Consider the following 22,148-nt stretch of genomic DNA (forward strand, 5'->3'; position numbering starts at 1 on the left):
TTCTTCCTCTCCATGTCAAATACTCAATAACTCAATTAGATAGCCAATGAAGATCTTCTCCCCCTTACCTTGAACTTGTTTGAGTTGGTCAAATCATGTGCATAAGCTAGACACCCAATGGTTCTGAGATGCCCATACTGAGCCTTCTTCCCTGTCAAAATCTCCCTTCCTTGATCAATCACTTGAAAGCTGTTACTTCTTTCAATTCCATGATATAATATAGAGCTATCTCTAATGACAATGAAATCTTTATTTCCAATGATGGATTCCCCATCCAGTGCATCTCCTGCCCAATCTGCATCGAAGTCTCCTGTTATCTAAAGGGAACTGGAAGATGCGAAAAGAATACCTTTTCTCGGTGAACCTTTAAGATTTCTGAGGATTCTACATGCAACATCTATATGTCTTGTGCTTTTGAAGAGGCATGAGTACACCATGCTTTTGAAGCCTTTCCAAGGTGCGGCTGAGAGTTATGCAATTTTTTAGTCTAGATTTATCTGAATTTAAGACTTTTTACACCAAAAATATTCTCTTAAACGAGGGTATTCATGCTTGGGTGGCAGCTCAAGATTAGCCTCATGAAAACCTTATATTCCCTGAGGAGGTTCTCCTATGTGGAAACGCTCTTTAATGGAACTTTAGCTTTAACTAATCGTAACCAAGAAACTACCGATTTCACTTAGTGGACTAGGAATGCCTGACTTCTCAATTTATTCGGTAAACTACTGGGGGCTCATGTTGCCCATGCCGGATTAATTGTATTCTGGGTTGGAGCAATGAACTTATTTGAAGTAGCTCATTTCATACCAGAGAAGCCCATGTATGAACAAGGTAACATTTTACTTCCCCATCTAGCTACTTTAGGTTGGGGGGTAGGTCCTGGTGGGGAAGTTATAGACACCCTTCCATACTTTGTGTCTGGAGTGCTTTACTTAATTTCCTCTATAGTATTGGGCTTTAGCAGCATTTATCATGCACTTCTGGGACTTGAGATTCTTGAAGAATCGTTTCCATTCTTCAGTTATGTATGGAAAGATAGAAATAAAACGACTACAATTTTGGCTATTCACTTAATCTTGTTGGGCATAGGTGCTTTATCTGTTTTTGGTTTTATTACTTGTTGCTTTGCCTGGTTTAATAATACTGCTTATCCTAGTGAGTTTTACGGGTCCACTGGACCATAAGCTTCTCAAGCTCAAGCATTTACTTTTCTAGTTAGAGACCAACGTCTTAGGGCTAGCGTAGGATCTACTCAAGGACCTACCAGTTAAGTAAATATCTAATGTGTTCCTAAATTGGAGAAGTGCTTTTTGGGGGAGAAACTATGCATTTTTGGGATCTACATGCTCCCTGATTAGAACCACTAAGGGGTCCCAATGGTTTGGACTTGAGTAGATTGAAAAAAGAGATAGAGAACTCATCCTCTCCCTACTGGGAGAGCGTCTTCAAATGTACCTATCCCTAGCAATCTTCACTCCTTGCTTTGCCTTTATCTGATAGGGGCAGCTTCGCACATTGCTTGTTAGTGAAGGAGCTACTAAGAACCTAACAGAACTTGAATGAGATGCCTTAGATTCAAGTTCTTATTTAGCTTTCCATCCCCCTCTCTCCTCTTAGATTCAGAAGACGTTCCTTCTGGTACCCGGTCCTTAGGATGCAGATCCCCCTTAAGGGTGCCCTTCTTGCTGCACTGACATTACGTGTGAATGCCGTTGTTTTATTAGGGAGGCGTTTGCAATGAGGGCTTGCAATTCTCAGATCGACTGCAACATACTATGTTGTTAAAGCATGTACAACTTCTATTTGAAGAATGATTGTTACCTTCAGAGGTACCACGATTATTTTCATCATCACTACCCCCACAACAAAGAGTCTTTCTTAATAAATCTATTACTGGTTTGAAACAATTATTCATTATTTTATATATTCCATTCTAAAAGAATGAGCACTGTGAACTATCTGCTTCAAAAAGATAGTTATAAAGAACCATATGATTGTTTTGCCAATGATGGATTTCGCACAATCAAAGAACTGAAGACGTTTCCAATACTGACATCCACTTGCACTCTTTTATACAATCTATTTGCATTTTCTTTGACCAACAAGTCCTTAAACTTGTCCCCCACCCTTGCCTGTGAAATGGGTAACCCATGCTGCCATAGCTGCAGGATTTTCAGGGCTTCTGTCATAAGTTCATTACCAGGTCCCTTTTCCATCAAAATGCAGTAGGTGTTGGCAAGAATGTTGACATCGGTCAAATAATCTGGACTGATCCCACTTGAAATAGTAGCTCGTGTAAGCAAATATTAGACTGACAGTTTAGTTTTCTTCTTTTCTATTAGCATGAACATGAATTATCTTCTATTTGTCTTCTTTATTTATTCTTAAGAGAAGGCTCCCGTCAAACCATTCTTAAGACTACCAAGCTCTCTTGAATGAGTTCTATTTTTTTTGCTTTTGTGATACACCTGGGGCAAAATCTCCTCCCAATTAATATGCGAAACTTTGTGTCTAGATCATCCTGAAGACGGATGCAACGGGAAGAAGTGGCATTTGGAAGTATTGCTGACTTAACATTTAGGTTTTGGCATAACAAAGCTTGCACTGTCTTTTCACACTTAGGTGCATAGCGTGCCATTAGTAATGATTCTACTACAGTGCCATAAATTCACAAACTGATCTTAAGTAATCGTTGTTGTTCATTGGATTCCAGAGGAACTACTTTGTTAGGATTGGGGAATTGCTATGATTCTTCCTGAATAGCCTGGATTCTCCTATCGAGAGTAACTTTGAAAGTCTTACCTAAACTCTTTCGACTGAATATGATAAAGCCTATAAAACAATGAGCTATTACCATTTCTTCATTATAGATTGAGATCTTCTTCAAACTTAATGCACAAATAGATGGAATAGAAGCAAATAGCATCTTTCTTACTGTGGAACTCAATCTAATTTAGAAGGGTTCTCTCTATCTTTCAGCAACTGAATGGGAAGTGGTTTAGGAAAGGACTTTAGAATCAATCGGATGTGCTCGCCCAGCAAGAAAGGCCCTGACCTTACCAACCAAGTCAAAATCAAAATGAAAGAAGAGAACGAAAGGAGAAGAGAACTTTGTATTTTGGTAATTCGCTAGGAATCATATTTAACCTTGAATGCTATTAATAAATTCTATAGCAATAATCCCTCAGACTCGAAAAGTTATAACAAAAATGGCTAACCCAATAGCAAATTCTGCAGCTGCTACCGTTAGAACCAATAAAGCAAATACTTGACCCATCATATCATTCGAAGAAACGAAAAAATACCAAAAAGTTCAAATTCACAGCTAATAACATTAATTCAATTGGCATTAACATAATAAGAATATTTCATCTATTAAGGAGGATTCCCCAAATACCTAAAATAGAGATTATCATAGAAAATGTGAAAAATTTGATAAGATCCATTTCGGGAATGTAGAATGATCAAGAAATTCAAATGTTATAACAATCTCAAATAGACCAAGATCCAATTTTGGATCATTTCTTAGTGAACATAATCTGCCATAACCTCTTTGATCCCTTCATTTATGTGAAAAAATAAATAAAAGAAAAAAAGATGAATGAAATTGTACTAAAAATAATTACTAGTCTACAGAGAGAGAAGGTTTCCTTTCACGTGGAAAGACTTGAAAAAAAAATGAAGTGCTAACACCTGCGACGCGAAAGTCGCAAGCCAAGACCATACCCACGAGTAGGTGGAAGGCATCGGCATACTCGAGAGTATAACCAAAATGAAAATGAATTTCCCGAGGAAAATGTCAACTTTAATTTTGTTAAATAAGGATAAAAACAATCTTTTTTTTACTAAGACTGTGTAGAAGAATATATATATATAGAGTGAGTGTTAAATAAAGGATAGAATTTCCTAAAAAGACAGATTTGCTGTCTCCATCCAATTAAAAAATTTAGTAAGATATATATAAGAGATACCAAAAAAAGGTCAAAATGATTTTTATTGAGAAAACTTCCATAAAGAACAAGTGAACCCCGAAAAAGGAATCTAATTTTAAGCATAAAGGTGGGACTTATACAAATCAAATTGTCATTGTCTATGAAAAGAAATAATAATAATGAGTAAAAAAAGTAAGATTGATTTGTTAGGGGAAGACTCGCAGGCATGATACCTGAGGTTTAATTCTTGAAAGAAGAAAATTAAAAGGAATACGAAGACTAGTTGAACAATCATAGTGAATACCCAAAGGCGAATTTCTGAGCATACAAGCAAATAGCACAAAAGAATAAAAAAAAAACCAAACTTTAGAGGAATTTGCTTGTATTTTACAAAATAGAAATTAACTATTGAAAAAAAAAGAAGAAACCAAAAAAGTCACTCTTTTCTAAGAGATGCATTACTGACCAAAAACTGAGAAAAAAAGAAAAAACAGACTAAAAATGGCTAAGATAATTTTCAGTGTAAAAACAAAAATAAAACACCGAATACACACTCATTATGAGGAGGAATCCCACGAAGGGTTCCTTGCTTCCACTGAGCATGAAATAGAAAAAATTGACAAGCAAATAGAAAAGTATTATACCTAGAATATTGCAAAGGAATGTATCAACAAAACTGCCATTCCATATAGATCGTCGTGGCATGAACTCAAAATTTCTTCACTTCCGTCCCTACTAAAGTTAGCTCTTCCTCCTGCTCCTTCTTCATCCTTGTTCGTTGGTCCTTTTGACATAAAATTCTCATATCGGCCGCTAAAGAGACTGGCTATAAATCTCTTTCTCTTACTCAATATTTTCAGACTATTGATTTCTGCTTTTAAATCCTTTAGTGCACTCGTGGTACTCGTTAGTGTACTTGCGATATAGTTTCTTATGAGATCTTGATTTCACGAGCTAGCCAGCCTCTTGCTTCCATCCGCCTATCTGATCTTTTGAACAGGTCTTCAATTAAATAGGCCAAAGATTGAGATTCACTCATAAGACAAGCGCAAGCGACTACCAAAAGACTAGAACAACTCCTTACTAAGCAAGATAACTCCATCTCAATCTAGATGAGATTGGACTCAAGCTAGACAAAGGAAAGAAGTCACTACATTATTACTTATTTTACGAAATAAGAAGAAAAAGAAGATGATATTTTCGAGTGCTCATGTATAGAATGAGAGTTTAAGATCCTGTTACTTAACGTAACTACCTCAGGCTCTAAAGGAAAGGCTTAAAAGTAGTAGTGTAATGAGGAACTCTATTAATAGTACTGAAAAGAGAACTCCTCGAATCCTAAACCTATAAACTGGATGATGTTATCAAACTCAAAAGAGTTCCTACAAATGCAAAGCATTACTACCTTAAAAAACCCTCCCAAAACCAAGAACCAATAGGGTATGTAAGGTAGGCTCAGGTAAGCGAGTTCCTCATAAGCATAGCGATAAAAAGACAAGCAACTATGAGAAGGGGCTTGCCAGCTAGGAAGAAAACCAACCTGACATAAGGATTCTAGTTCACCCACTTAGAGCAAATGAAGATTCTCAAAACATGAGCGAAGGTGATATCCTACTTGATTAGGTTAATGGCAAGTTAGTTCTTGGTACGATATGAGTTAGGGCTCTTTTGTCTTCCATTCTCCCTCCCTACTCTTCTTATTATAAGTGAAGTAGGGTACTCACTTTTTTGCTTTTCATTATCATTCTGAAATGGTGTTGGCATCCATTATGGTGGATGGGTGGGGCTTTGGTAATGGGCTTGACCTTCCTAGGAAAATAGCTCCATCCCTTCGGTCCTCGATCTAACTTAGAACTTATAGCATATAGGCTACACAAACTATGGTTTCCTAGTAAGAACATTAAGAATAGTCCAGGATGTGGGATAAGCATTGTTAAAGACTGAATTGTGTAAGTAAGAGAATTAAGCTTTATTAACAGCTCATCTTCCGCACCAGTAGTTAGTCTTCTCTTTTTATAAGCAATTCTCAATGCCTATTGTATCTGTCTTTGAATCAGTCTACCATGTGTGGCTAGCTTATTATTAATCAATAATCCCAGTGTAAGTGTAGGTTTTTAGACTCGTTCTGTAAACTACACTCGCTATATGTCTAAGCAATCCCTTTTTCTAAAGCATTGCGCAAGGCAAAAAGTAAGCCATTAAAGGAAGCTTTAGAGTTCCTGTGTTAAGAGAAGAACTTGCTTTATTAACTGCAACTATCAAACCTTTAAGATGAAAGGATTTAAGATGAAAGAATGAGTTAAGAAAAGGGATCCCATTGTTTCTAGATACCCGTGAAAGTTACTCCTTTCCTTAAGGCATGCCCCTAATAAAGAAACTTCCTACAGCAAATGCTAAAGCCAAGCTTACTTAATTGAATCTTTGAGTTTGAAAGCACAGTGGAATCTGTCCCTGCTAACTAGTTTAATTACTGAAGAGAACCTTAAAGGAGAATTGAAAAGAAACTCTGGGAAGATAGGAGGAGATGAGCTTGATTACGCACCTGGCTTACTCTTCATTTAGTTACTAAAAGCGCTGATGAATGATCTTCCTTATTTTACTTACAACTCAGATTCCTCCTTCACGGCTGATAGGAATTGTCGCTTATCCTCAAAATTAAACTAAAGCTAACCCTAATGCAATATAGGGCCAACCCTAGGTCATCTCCTAAGGAATATTTTAAGTCTAATTTAAAATTTATCTAGTAAAATAAATCACCTAAAGTTTGAAGTTGATTAACTAATTGCTAACCTAATTATCTAGTGAATTAAGCTAGAAAACTAATCCTAATTTTGAAAGAAGTGGCTTCTTAATTTAAGCAGGAACCCTAGGGTGTTACTAATGGAAAAATCCTAGCCTCTAATTAATTATGGCAGCTCACTCAACTTCTCTTCCTTGGCTAAAAAATGCATTTACTTAAGACAACTATCTCAAGCAACCTAGCCACACTAATTCAATTCCCTAAGTGCTATTACAAGCCCCTTAGGTAACCTCACTAGCTTAGCTCAAGAATTAACTAAGTTTTTAGTTAAAATTCATTCCCAATTGCCACTGGCCAAAGCTGTACCTAAGCTCAAAACTGTGAAAACTCAAGCAACTCATCAAGTATTCACCACACAATTACATGCTAGGCTAATACAAGATATTCACCCATTGAAATCACATATTACCATGAAAATTCATAGAGTGGACAAAATTCCAGCAGCACATAGGTCATGAAATTCAACTCAAAAATCTTGTTTCAACATTACAAACTACAAACAACCATGTAACTAAAGTCAAATTAAACCACAATTAAGAATAGTTATGGTATTCTAATGGAATTGAAACAAGATGAAGAAATAGTTGAGCTTAGCCAAGTGAAGACTTCAAAACTCCTCTTCCATCAACTCTCCCCTAGGATTCCATAGAGACTCTAGCTAGAAAACATCAAGAGCACTTTGCTTCCTCCATGAACACAACTAGGCCGTGGCACATGCTTCATGCTTCTTGATGGATTGAGCTTTAAATCTCCTTCTAGTTGCTTGGGGTTGGTTTGGCCTTGAGAGAGGAGAAGAATGGTGGAAGAATTGAGTGGATTTATGGTGAAAAGAGGGAGAAATGGTGGCTGGACGTGCTATATTGTAGAGAGAAGGAGGAGAAAATGAAGAACACCAAGAACAAGAGAGAGAAAATATGGAAGATGAATGAGATGAGTATTGGATCTGATTTGGAGCTGAATGGATGTGCTCCCCCTTGTTTCCCATCAGCTGAAGGCTTAATTAAAAAATAAGAAAAGAAATTAAAATGGAAATGGGAGCCTTGTCACACTTGCAAGGTGGCAACCTCCTATTGGTTCGTAAATGATTCCAATGTGTGTGTAATTTCTCATGTATCATCCACATCATTTAAGCTGATTTAATATCCCAAAAATAGCATAAATAATGTGAAAATGCTCAGCTATTTACCTCAAGGAGTGTTGACTTCAATTGCCCAATTGATGCACAAGTCACATGCCACCTATGTCACATAAATCATATAATTCAATTAAATAGCATGTAATATAATAAAATCTAATTAATGTCCAGAATTAAATTCATAATTAGAAGGGAGAATTTATTAAATTAATCAAGTTTTAGGCTGCACAAAATTATATAAAAATTTTCACACAAAGGCAAACCGAAAACTAGGTCAAACTAAGACACTTAAGAAAGTGTTGACTTTTTTATTTAATTACTCTCAAACTAAAATAAATTTTAAAAATATAATTTCACCACTCATCAACTGGATATAAAATGCACTTTATCAATTTTTCTTGTACATTTTCTCAAAAGTTCATTTTTTGGACCAAAATGTCCCTAGTGCACTGAACCTAGAAACTTAGGCAGAATTCTAAATCTAATGCAATGTGTGCACTTTAAGGTGATAAATAATTAATAAAAGGGTCCTAATTGACAAATAAAAGTAGATAACAAATGTGTTCTATTAACGGCTTAAAGCCGGATAGCTTCAAGTTTAAGGGCTCTTAGAATTCGCTTTCAAGCTTTCTCGAGTCACCCTAACATAATGACTAACTGAGCTTAGCTTACTTCTTACTTCATGCTGTACTTTGAGTTATCCCGTCTTGAGAGAACTTGGGATGAGCTCTTAGCGATTAGTCAGTGTGAGCTGGGAAATGAAATTTATAGAGCCCTCAAGCCTTTTTGTCATGGATCGCCAGTTCCACGCTAACATGCTACTGACATTTAGGTAACACGGGTATGAATTAGTCACCTGAGCAACTAACCTGGTAGGTTAGTTCTCTCCATCTATGAAATTGCATTTGACTCATCACCAGCATATAAATCAAAGTAGCAACAATTTCGGTTTCAATGCAGAAAATAAAGCAGCAGTTTCACCAATTGATTTGATTGACCACCCAGTAGAAGTAGTAGCAAAGTCAGTGGTTTCCCTCAATCCTGAACTAGATTCAAGACCAGCATTCTTGTCTATTGGATAAGTCTATAATCCTACGGATTACCTCAAGGGGTGGGAGGCCCTTATTTATTGATGTTGATTGAGAAATCTATCTCGGAGTTGAAAGGGTTGTTGTGGCCAGAAGTGAGAACTCCTTGAAGAGCTTCTTCTTGTTCGCAGCTAATCATTTTGTCATACTTTACTTTTTTATGAGTCTTCCCATGTCTTCCCGAGCTGGGATAAGTCAGGAATGGAAGTCAGGGATTGGAATGACTTCTTCTTTCTTGGGCTTCCACTCTCCTTCTAGGAAGTCCCCTCTCTTTTTACCCTATAGGCATTAAGAAGGGAGTTCTTTCCTTATATTAAGAAACCACTTTTAAGTATGTCATGGAAATCTAGGCTTTATAGCTAGGCAGTAACTCTTTAGCTTCCAGCTCTTCTTCCTTCTCTTACTCTTTCGATTAAGGTAAGGAACCTTGAATCTTGAAACCCTTATAAATGTTCTTACTGGTTAACCACTGTTTAACAAACCAAATAGGGAATCGAGGTTCTGAATATGTATAAAAATGGCCTACAATTGCCTTTAAGACGTCTTCAGGTACTCATGTGGCTGATTACCTATATGACATCGTTAAATGGAGGAAAAAGGCCCTTAATAGCTGTTGAAGGAATAGATGCTGTTCTTACTTAAGTTGAATCAGCCAAGACTTCCCCGAGAGAAAGAATATGCTCTTTGAAGGCTATTCCGACATCTTATCATCCGTACTAAACTAAGGCTCACCAGGAGAGAGATGCCCAAAGATCTTCATAAGGGGAATTGCTACATCTATGGCTACTTCAGATGGAAGAGTGAGCAACTCTTACTCTTTTCAACTGGTCTGGGATAAGCATGTTTTTGTAACCTCCCTTAAGAGTAAGGAAGAAAAAAAAGTCAACGACTAGTTGCATCAATGAATGGATATGCATTTGCTTTTCCCTCTACGAAAGAAATGAATAAATGCGAGAAAGAGATCAAAGGGTGATACAATTACTTAAAGGAAGGCAATGCGCTAGGCAAGAAAGTGCTTACCATAATACCAATAAGACAATCGAGAAGGGTTCACCCAACGGAAATCCATACTCTCACTTAGGCGGGCATACAAAAAAAACTACCACACAGTAGTAATGGACTACTTTGAAGACTTTTTTCTTTCCTACTTTGACTGATAGCCCTAAAGGATTAGGCCAGGACTCATACAATTACTAAAGTGAGTAGCTACTCGTCGACAAAAGTTAGGCATCTGTTGGTGGTTAAGCCTTTGTGACTAGCTCTATAAGCTATAGGTTCTTTTTTTCCCCAGTGCAATAGGATGGGTGATGTAATGACTCTTTTTGTCCTTGCTTTCAGTAAGAAAGTAGGAAGAAAAACCTTAACCGGTCAAACTCTTGAAAGCAAGCAAGCCTATCTCAAGCCGGTCTGTTCACAAGGATGTTAGGTCTTTTGCACGAATCTGCTCTTATGGAATCAGTTGTTAGAGAATCCACTTTCTTGAATCAGCTAAGAACGGAATAATCGCTGTTACAGTATTTGCTATACATGACAAGAAGGAGTAACCACTCTTTGCATGTTAGCATATGGCACAAAATGCTATAGAATAAGGTTCTTGGCCTTAGAATTCTAAGATTAGAATCAAAGGTGGAAGGAGATTCTCACTTAGGGTGTGAAGGACCATTCTCTTAAATGAAAATAAACTCGCTCTACAACTTTGAGAACGAGAAAGAGAATATAAGACAAAGAGATTCATTATTGGAATGCTAACGATTGATTCCCTTTTGGGCTCTTACATAGAAATGAAAGACGGACAAGACTGAGGAAGCTGGAATCGCTCCTCATAGGTTATAGGATGCTATTGAGGACATTGCCAATGGTCTTTCTTTACCTTTTTCTTATTACAGGTGAGATGAATGATATTGTAGTATCCCATGAGAAAGGTTAAGCGTTAGTGATGTAGAGTTTACAAACTCTCCACGAAGAGTTGACAGACGAAGAGTGAGCTGGAGAAGTAGAGTTGATAGACTCTGGGTTTAGAAGGCTGAGTGTAATGAAGAGCATATCAGCCAGAAGGAAAGGGCTAAGGGCATTAATAGTAAAAGCTCTATTATCATTAAAAACTCTGCGACTAATCTCTTTAAGGAGTGAATAAGTCTTGGGTATGTATAGGTCATGAATAGAAGAAGTTTCACCCTCTTTCAAAGTCTTAGGTAGCTCTAAAGGATAGAAAAGCAGCATACATTTTTTGATTGAATAGAAGGTGCCTATCACTCTTGTAGTTATCCACTTTTGAAAGGTAACTAAGAAGAAAGACCTAATGCAAAACTCTATTTCTTAGGTTCGTAGGAAGAGCCTTATGTCATAGGCCCTTGCCTAGTAGACCAGTGAACTATTAAATCATGAGTAATCTAGTAGAAGTAGAGAAGAATTGGCATTAACTGAGACTGTCTCTTCAATTTCGAAGGAATTGAATTGGAGTAGTACCAATGAAAGGAAAAACTATACCGATTAACGAGATAGCCGGATCCAGAGTTACCTTGAACTCTAACTCATTTCTGATTTAGTAGAAAATGCCCTTCCTTGACCTTGGCATAATCCTGACTTTTCGTGTGCCACATGAGTAACTAAGTCCCTATCTGAGCATTTCAACAGTGAAATATTACATTTTGGACATTATACCCCTTACTGTGATAGAGAGATTCCAGCTAATCTTGATTCTTTTCTTTCTCACTACTCTTTTGTCAATGATAGAAATTATAACACTTCAAAGAAAGCCGTAGGATGGCAGGCAACTCTATTGCCTTACCATATAAGGGGGCATAGTGGTAAGACAAAAGAGCCTATTCTATTCCTCATTCCTACTCCTAGCTACTAGTAGGTCGTTCACTCTCTTTCGAGTCAATGGTTGACTCTAACACTCAAAATAAAAGAAGAGGAGAGATTAAAATAACCAGTAACCATCAAAGTGAGACCAGAGTGTCCAGGTCACAGTCAATAGTCGAGATATAGAGACATAGCAACCCACTATCGAACCTATAGATAGGACTGTTGAAGCGAAAGGGTCTTAGTTTCAAGCTAATAGTGACAAAGATAATTCTTGAGAAAGCGCTCCAATGGACATTAGAATAAGAATACGTGAGCTTTCTTGCTTGAACTGATAGCTATTGTGAATCAAGCTTGAGAAAAGATAGGCTTTAGCCTTGTTCACTCAAAGTTCTTTCTAAAACAGAATAGAATGCCCCTACTAAAGCACCAATTGCGGTTATTCCCCCAAGAGTGGAAATAGCATAGGTTATTTCTTCAACACAGAATCTCTCGGTCACTGACCTACCTGGGTATAAGAAAAAATGGAAAGAAGCAAAAACCACACCAATCACAGCTTCTTCACCAAGACGTGTGAATAGCGCCTTTATGCCTTTCGCTTAGTAAGTCTCAAAAAGAATGAAAGTGCTTCTTCACTCCAGCAAGAAAATAGATGTGCTAACAGCAAGCAAGCAAGAAAATATATGCACGTTATTCACGCAGGAACAAGCAACGGGCAAGAAAATGGTGCAAGAAAACTAAAGTGCGTACTAATGTCTTTACTAAACTAAAGCTTTCACGCCAGAGTACTCAATTCCATTGCTTGTTGACTAACGCCTTTACTAAACTAAGTGGGGGCTTTCATGCTAGCTTAATCCATTGCTTGTTCCAGCTATGAATAAAGTCATTAGCGAAAGCCCCTACTTAGTTTAGTAAAGGTATTAGACACGTGCAGGAGTTTTCTTGCTTGCTTGCTTGGTGATTATTCCCTTCATTATACACATTGTTGTTCCATCTCTTTTTCTTTTCTTGGAAAGAAGTAGATCTCACTACTTAGCGAGTGGAGATACTCGGATTATGCTGGTGCCTTGGGAATGCTGACTTGAGTATGCTAGGATTGGAAGCTAATTCAACTAGGACCTCTTGTCTTTCTTTTCCTTAAGGATTTAATTTCTTAATGTGATTCAGTAAGTCAATCCTAATACTATTTTATCATGGGTATGATGGCTCGTCGGGTCCTCTCTTCTCTTCATCAATAGAAAGGAACACAAGCAAAAATGTTGTGAACTCTCCTAAGAAAAAATAGTGGTAAGTAATGAGGGGGCGGCTTTTTTCTTGTGGTAGTAAATGTGAACTCATTCCATTTTTGGAGGATTCATTCCCTGTTCCTATGACTGAGAAGCCTCAAGCTCCGTCCCCTTACTCTAACTCTATAAAAAAAGCCCTAAAGGCTATAATATATAATAAGGTAAGCTCGCTCCAAAACTGACTAATCCTATCTTTCCTTTAAGTAAGTCCGGAGTAGGAGCAACTTATACAGTAAATTTAGACTAAACTCGATCACTTGGTAGGGGGAGGTCTTTTGATTTTTGAGTGCATCTTTCTCATATTGATAAAGTGGGTTTCATCTTATTTTTTGGAAAGCCAGTCATACTATTCTACTTTAGTTAAGCTAATGATGAAATAGGATCTAGCTTTGTCTGCAAATGATGATGTCTACTCCTGGCTCAATGCGCTTAACAAAAGGGAACTTTTAGATTAAAAAAGAATTTCCTTTGTAATTAAGTAGCATCCTTTAAGTTAGTAGGGGTGCATTGGACCGCCAATGAATAATAGGTACCCCCACACCCCAGGCAGAGTTAGTGAGCCATGTAATAGGCAACCATTTCGCATGGTTCAGGGGGCACTTTTTTCAGCCGCCGGTACCCAACTGCGTCTTGACCCCTATCCAATTTTTAGGCCAATCCCCCCTTTGTACTACCAAAAAATGAGATTCTTACTAAATCTGAGTTTGCTACTCCAACCATTACCAAACTAATACCTACTTTGTTTAGTACTTCAGGTGCTTTTGTTGCATATAATGTAAATCCCGTAGCGGATCAATTCCAACGAGCCTTTCAAACTAGTACTTTTTATAATCGACTTTATAGCTTCTTCAATAAATGCTAGTTCTTCGATCAAGTTTTCAAGGACTTTCTAGTTAGATCGTTCCTGCATTTTAGATATGAAGTCTCATTTAAACCTTTTGACAAAGGTGCTATTGAGATATTGGGCCCTTATAGTATCTCGTACACATTCCGACGATTAGCCGAGCAAATAAGTCAACTTCAAAGTGGATTTCTTGTGTAAAGAATGCGTTATGACTCATGGCCGCCTACCTGGTGGGGTGGCTCCTTCATTGTGGGTAAACGGGAAACCCAACTCATGAACCTAAGGAAAGGTTTGCACAACAGTAGTAGGGGCGTTAAGATCGGAGCTTTTTGTAGTGCTAGCAGGAATGCAAGTGAATGAATCCCATCCCCTAATGAGTGAAGTGCTTACGCCCTTTTAGAGATAGGGGCACGCTTTAATAATAAAAGGTTAGGGGGATGAGAAAAGCTTGTTGTCTACTTCTCGAGCCTTCACTACCTCGTTCCGTAACTTCCCTCTTTCGTTCATCCACGAGGCTGTAAAAAGAGAGAAAGGAGCGGCTATCTAGTGGGAGTCATTTTAGTTGTATGCCATGAGGTCCTTATAGATAAGGGGACAAGTGAATCATCACTTTTAGGCATATGCAGCCTTCTACCATCCATCCCATTGCATTCCATCGTCTTGTATTGTACTTTACCATATTAGACCAATACATCTATTGGGTGAGAGAAAGGTAGCTTGTCTAATTAAATATTCTTCCTTTTTTATATTGATAGGGATCCCTATTCATTCCCAAATTCCCGTCACTACGAATTGATTATCCCTACCTAACTATATGGTAATGGTCTAGGGAGCGCAATTGCTAGAGCTCGGGAGAATGCAGAGTAATGATTTCAGCAAGAGTAGCTAGATGGACTACTATAGTGAGTCCAGTGACTACTAGAATAGAGTTAAGGGTATGGTATAGCCACCATTCTGAGCGAGCCTCTCAAATCTCCTGTAAACCCCTATGATGTAGGAGGATATTAGGGGAAGCAGTGACTGGAGATTCCCCTGCAGAGAGCTAGATGAAGGGAGATTTTCACGTCTAGTTTGGAGGGTGGGGATATCCCAACCCTACTATCATTACGCCTTTGTAATGTTACTTAGTTCAACTCTATTTGTGACCCTTTCTTGTACGTGGGACTCTATCTTCTTGGGTAGATAATTGATCGTCGTTCATTTTGATAGTGAGTAGTTTTTCAATAATAAGTCAAACAAGTAAGGAGTTTACCTGGGAGGTTTTTATCCCTCAACTGAATTATCATAGTGTAGTTACAGTCAACACAGTATCTGTAATGTGAACAGTGCTTTATCTTTTTTTTATATCGAAATATAGGCGGCAACTGCGAAGGGCTTTTTCTCATACTTTTCATTAGTCAACAACCAACCACATGAAACTTGAAACTCTTATTAGAAATATAGGGTACTATATAAATTATATTATATATATATATATATATAGTAAGTAGAGCCCCAGAAGGCTAAAAAGATGGGGGAACTTGAGTGGTCACGATAGGAAAGAGAAATGACTATAAGGAACCATTGATTCTCTCTTCTTAAACAATCTATATCCTCCATACTTAATTAGCATTTGATAGATTATCCAACCCTAAGCAATCTTAGTTATTGGTGGGGCTTCGGTCCATTAGCTGGTATTTGTTTAGTCATTTAGATAGTGATTGGCATTTTTTTAGCTATACATTACACACCTCATGTGGATCTAGCTTTCAACAGAGTAGAACATGTTATGAGAGATGTTGAAGGTGGCTGGTTGCTCTGTTATATGGATGCTAATAGGGCAAGTATGTTTCTCATTGTGGTTCACCTTCATATTTTTCATGGTCTATATCATGCGAGTTATGGAAGTCCTAAGGAATTTGTTTGGTGTCTCGGAGTTGTAATCTTCCTATTAATGATTGTGACAGCTTTTATAGGATAAGTACCACCTTAGGGTCAGATAAGCTTTTGGGGAGCTACAGTAATTACAAGCTTAGCTAGTGCCATACCTGTAGTAGGAGATACCATAGTGACTTGGCTTTAGGGTAGTTTCTCCGTGGACAATGCCACCTTAAATCATTTTTTAGTCTTCATCATTTACTCCTCTTTATTTTAGTAGGTGCCAGTCTTCTTCATCTGGCTGCATTGCATCAATATGGATCAAATAATCCATTGGGTGTACATTTAGAGATGGATAAAATTGCTTTTTACCCTTATTTTTATGTAAAGGATCTAGTGGGTTGGGTAGCTTTTGCTATCCTTTTTTCCATTTGGATTTTTTATGCTCCTAATATTTTGGGGCATCTCGACAATTATATACCTGCTAATTTGATGCCCAGCCCACCTCATATTATGCCGGAATGGTATTTCCTACCAATCCATGCCATTCTTCGTAGTATACCTGACAAATCGGGAGGTGTAGCCGTAATAGCACCAGTTTTTATATGTCTATTAGCTTTACCTTTTTTTAAAAAGTATGTATGTGCGTAGTTCAAGTTTTTGCCCTATTCACCAAGGAATATTTTGGTTGCTTTTGGTGGATCGCTTACTACTAGGTTGGATCGAATGTCAACCTGTGGAGGCACCATTTGTTACTATTAGACAAATTCCTCCTTTTGTTTTCTTCTTGTTCTTTGCCATAATGCCCATTTTGGGATGAGTTGGAAGAGGAATTCCAATTTTTTACACAGATGAGACTGATCAGTGACAAATTCTGACACCAATCATTTACGAGTAAGTATTACATCAAGAATTAATTGACAAGCGCATGAGTTTTCTAGTTTTCTATGTGATATAGCTTAGATAGGAATAAGATACAATTTAATTTAGGGTGAGAATGAAGAAGAAAAGAGACCGGAATAACACGAAAGGAAATAGAGAGGAAAGACTTAAACAAGCTTTATTGTGCTAACTAGCGCAGGAACATCTAAATTGTTGACCAAATACATGTACATGACGGAACGACATATTAAATAAATAATACATGATCTGATTTGATAGGCTACCTACAGAAAAAGATTACTGACCACATAACAATTCATTCTTGTGTGTAGTGTGTGGGGCCATACCTCCCGAATAATCATAATATGGCCACTCATCTAATATAAAATCAATTGGTAGATCTCACTTCCCTTCCAGCATACCATAGTCAGAAGGGATAGCGTATCTACAAAAGAGAGAGTAAGGGCTCTTACCCTTAATTTAGTATAGAGCACCCCTTAAAGTTTCTGATCTCTGTGGAGTTCCATATCCTGTTATAGATCTTCCAGATGTGGAGACAGATCCAAAGCCATTTGATCGAGATCGAGTAGCTATAGCGGATCTATTTAGAGATTGGAACCCCATTTTGGATACACCTATTTTAGTAGCAACTACCCCTAAGCCAGTTGGTCTCGTTTAAAAGCCACTTTTTTTGATGTGGCCTAATCAATATGCTCGGTGATGATGTTGTCATCGCTGATGTGCAAGTTGCCAAAGTTTATTTTTAGTTTGTTCAGCCAATTTCAACTAAAAAATCTCTAATTTTTGAAACTGGTGCATTTGAGTTTGCTAAGCGCTTTTGTGTCAATGGTGGATGCATGGATTTATCTGCCATGTCTGCTCATTGTTTGCTTGCTTACTATCATCCATATGGTCTGATGGCTATATGTAAAAAATATCTATTCATTATAAAGGTTCTCTACTAAGGATAGGTTATGGAGGTTATAGGGTCCTTGCTTGCCAAACTCAGTCATACAAGATCTTGTCACTTTGAGCGGGTTCTTGCTATGTACACCAAGCCTCGGGGTCCCAATGACTATCTATTAGAATTGTGGCTCGGCAGAGTGAGCTTTCACTTCCTTATCTTTAAGGTTTCATTATCTCCTTCCTTCTTAAATTAAAAGGATGAAACCTTTAGATTTAAAGATGGCTCCTGATGAATTATTTCCAGCAGAAAAGAGTCTGGGACTTCCTTGCTTGAGTAGTCTTTGCTCAGGAATTGGATGAAGAGATGAAGAATTGGCTTCGGTACGTCTATTAGTATTGGAGTGTCACAAATTCACCAGATGTTTCCTTAAGTTACTTCTTTTCTATATCAGTCTATGAGAACGAATGGAGGATCAGACACGAATCAAGTGAGCTCATTCTCTTTGGTTTTCTCTAGAAGATCTATGATTTGGTAGCAGAGAAGGGTGTAGCTTGGAGCCTACCAATATCTTTAAGAACACCTCCCTGGATTTCAGGAATGGTTACTAAGAGGAGTCTCTGGCATGGATTTCTTAGTCAAACTTGATGGTTTAACCAGCAAGGAATCAGCATAACACTTTAGGCACACTTAGGAGAAGGACTACCCTTATTAATATAATATACAAAAGTAATATGCAATTAATAAATGATACCGAATTAAATGATAAAGAGACGAAACTAACAACTGCCATAATGAACCTAAACTAAAGATGGAAAGAGTCACTTACTTCATACCTCTCCCAGCAATCTTCACTCCTCTCACTTTGACTTTATCTGATAAGGGCGATTCCATACCTTTCCCTAGCAATCTTCACTCCTCTCACTTTGCCTTTATCTGATAGGGGTATTGACTTATTAATCTAGGGGCCTGCGTTAACAATGTTATAGGCTTTCACTAACGCTCCCTATCCTGGCCCCCTTATGTTATGTTAAGTTAAGGGGTCAGTGCTTGCTGCTTTCGCGTAGCTTGTTAGTTCTTTCGGTAGCAATAGCTTTTTAAAGTGTAGCCTTTATTCTATTCCCCTATCTTTAAAGTCGGCCGGTGCTTCCCCTATTAGTCTAGGCAAGCAACTCCTTGTCTAGGGCCTTCCTTGCCTTATCGAATAGAGGCGAGTTATTTCATATCTGGTTACTGATTTGATAGCAAGAGCCAAGCACTATAAATTAGCTCATTCTAACATTAAGAATAAGATGTGATCATCAAGCTATTCTCATGCTTTATAGTGCCCTATTTTGTTTTTTTTTTGTGGCCGAAAAAGGTCTAAATGTTATGTATAAAGCCAAATTGACTTTTAAGAGAATCGAGGTTTGAAACCAAACTACCTTACTTAACCTTACTTTCTATTTTTGGCTTCCTGCTTCAGCTTCTCCTTATCTGCTTCGTAGACCAGACCTTAGCTTAGCCAACCAACTATCCTGTCTTAGCCAACCTCACTCTAGAGCCAATTCAAGGCGGCCCCTTTACTTACTCGGTCTTCAGCTCTATCTATATACAATAGGCTGGTTGCACTGGGAGATCTTCTACTAAGTACTCCAAAGGCTTATATGAAATGCTTTCCTTACTGAGCTGATTGAACAAGACTGAACAGGACAAATTAGTGTTTGCACTCTCGGGACTGGTGATATGAATTCTATAAGAATGAATCGATACTTTTCCCTGCACCAACTAACCTAACTACGTATCGATCAGGACAGTGAAAAAACTACATAATGAACAGTACCAAACTGAGGGATTCCTCTCCTCTGGTTTGGCTTACTGATTGACTTCAAGCAGCATACCCGTTAGCGTAAGAGCAAAAAATGAGGCTTTAGGGTATGAGTGAGCTCGAACGACGTACTACCTCTTCTTGCTTTCTCGATGATTAAAATGAACTTCATGCTAAAAAAATTGTCCTTGCCTACAACAACTAAAGGCTCTGCTTCCGGCTCTTCTTCTGCTTTAGATTCATCTTCTTCTTATTTAGATTTAAGAACAAAAACTTCTAATGCTGCTTTTTTAAAGTGAGTCTGGTTCTTCAGCTGATGCTCCTGTCCACCCACAGCAATGAAAGGGGCTTCTTTATTTACTAGACTAGCTCGATAAGCTTTATGCTAAGCTAAGAGTTTCCCACGCTAGCAGCTTTTCTCTCAACTATAATAAAAGGAATCTCAGACCTTGTCTTTTCTATTTTCCTTTCAAAAAAGTTAGTATAAGAGTGCCAAGTTAGCTAAACCTACTATGTACCGATGAGGTGCGATGGCTTCCTATCCTCTACTTTCTTTAAGACTTTTTCAGCACATAGAAATGGTCAGACACATTCGTGAATTTGAGGCAAAGATGAGCAGAATGCTAAGACCTCTTGGTAAGGCATTGAGTATTTGAGTTTTGAGGTACAGAGGTACATAAAGGTATGAGCCAAGATCTCCGAGAGTAGAGGCACATTCCTAGAGAAATAAAGGCAAACCTAGAGAGGCCTTCTAACGTAATGGGTCAATGATAGCCACACAAGATGAGATTAAGTTCAAAGGTAGTAAGTTAGAGGACTTTTACAGAGGCGTAAAGTGGGTAATGGGGTGCTACAAGAGTGTAGTTGATCTGAGGGTCACGTCCTAAAGGGCACACTTCCAACCGAGTTTGTCCAAGAGTGGGCTAGAAACGGCACTTGATGAGAAAGATAGACAATGCTGGACTAGGTGTGAGCCAGAAAAGTAGAGTCAGAACTTCAAGTCAATGCTCTTCATTATAGTCCTGGAAGGACCTTGTAGCCGAGGGTGGCATGCCGAGTTAATCCGTTAAGGGGTAGGCGAAAACTCCACTGCTCCCCTTCTAGATTAGTCTATTCTTTCTTTTTTTCATTAGTGGGGGATAATCCATCCATATCAAAGGTAGCTCATTCCTCTTGATTCACCACACTCTATCCATCTCTGAATTGTGGGGCTCGAAACAGTGTTGATATGGCCGAGTTTTGATCCGGTATAGCACAGTGGCGTTTACATATTTCCAACAAACTTTGAAAATAACCAATTTAAGGATCGTCTCGTCTCGCAAGCACAATGAGCCAAAAAGCACTTCCACATACTTGAGTAGAGTGCTCACGCCCTTTATCAAATTAATATGCTGACTGAGAGATCACAATAAGGATTACCAAAAGTAGGCAATACTGCGGTACCAGTCCACGACTATTATTTTTGTAACTTAACTTCCCTGCCCCCTTTCCACTTAGTCTCATTTTTGGACTTCAGGAGCATTGAGTAAAGGTAGGCACGGGGTTGGGAAGATTTACTCATTCAAAGAGAAAGCACACCCTCTATTTATCAAAAGAAGAAGAGTTAGTATCTGTCCAGCATGCAGGAAAGAGAAGACATAAGACAAAGTCTTAAATATAAATAGAATAAGGAGTTAAGTTACATATGTAAACATCAACTAGACTTCAGTGGTTAATAACCACCTACTTCTTTGAAACATCAAATCCAGTATAGTATGAATTCTATGTTAGTAAACGAAGAATTGGGTGATATCCAATCCTATGTCTAAAAGTAGAGCACCATTATCTAATCAGGCTAAAGAAAGCCTTTAGGCTAAAAAGCTTAGATATGAGGAAAGTTTGAAAAATGCTTAGTGAGGAGATAGATAGCACCGGAGGGAGGAAATTCTCACGAATAAGGAAGCATGTCGACTCTAAAAGGAAGCTCACGAGAGAGAAAGAAAAAAGAGGTTAAATTCATCCCAAGCCGATTGCTCCTCTCGAGATGGTAGTGAGGAAGGCTTGATATAATTGAGTCTTTCGATGTAGTTCCTTCATTTCCTTCTTTTATATACGTCACCATGTTCCAATCTATCGTTGACGGTCGATTTCAGATAAGAAGCAATGGTAGCAGGGGTCAAGGGAACGAATTCACCCACACTTCATTCAGCTTCTGGCGATTGAGTGGATGAAGGGATCAGGTAAATTGATATATTTATAGTACTACTCTCGCTACTCATAGAAGTGCCTAGCTCAATGGATAAAGGAGAACATCAGCGGAGGACATTGAGTGTCTTGCCATCAGGTACGAAACTAAAAGGGCTTAGTCAACGAGTACAAATCCTAAAAAAATAAGTGAATGAGCATTGGGCCCCTCAAAGACCATAGGCGTTAGTACGCACTTTAGTTTAGTAAAGGCGTTAGTACGCACTTTAGTTTTCTTGCCTCATTTTCTTGCTTGCTTGCTAGACACGCACAGGAGTTTTCTTACTTGCTTAGACGCACATCCATTTTCTTACTGGAGAAGGAGACAAAGAAAACATTCTTCCAAAGCATATGGCTTTCTGGTCTTTAAAAGGGCCATAATTGGAGTGAAGTCAACATGCAGAGAATTGTCCATATAAGAAGATTCGACTTAAGTCGGTTATGGTAAGCAAGTCGATTAGCATAGAAAAGTAGGAGAATAAAGAGAAAGAGCTTTGATAAAAAGAGAACTAGTTTCAGGGTAAGATCAAAGCTCTCAGGGCAAAATCTCCTAGGTAGGGTGTTGCTAAGCATCCTGAAGGTTCT

At 38.1% G+C, this 22,148-nt stretch overlaps 1 pseudogene; it reads right to left on the bottom strand.

The window, feature by feature from the left end:
• Positions 1 to 2,344: 2,344 nt before the first annotated feature.
• LOC129287945 (ATP synthase protein MI25-like) lies at positions 2,345 to 3,416 on the bottom strand (annotated as a pseudogene).
• Between the last annotated feature and the right edge of the window lie 18,732 nt (positions 3,417 to 22,148).

Source organism: Prosopis cineraria, unplaced genomic scaffold (genome assembly GCF_029017545.1).
Source record: "Prosopis cineraria cultivar Desert tree isolate PC_DT_omini unplaced genomic scaffold, ASM2901754v1 PC12, whole genome shotgun sequence".
In the NCBI taxonomy this organism is placed as follows: Eukaryota; Viridiplantae; Streptophyta; class Magnoliopsida; order Fabales; family Fabaceae; genus Prosopis; species Prosopis cineraria.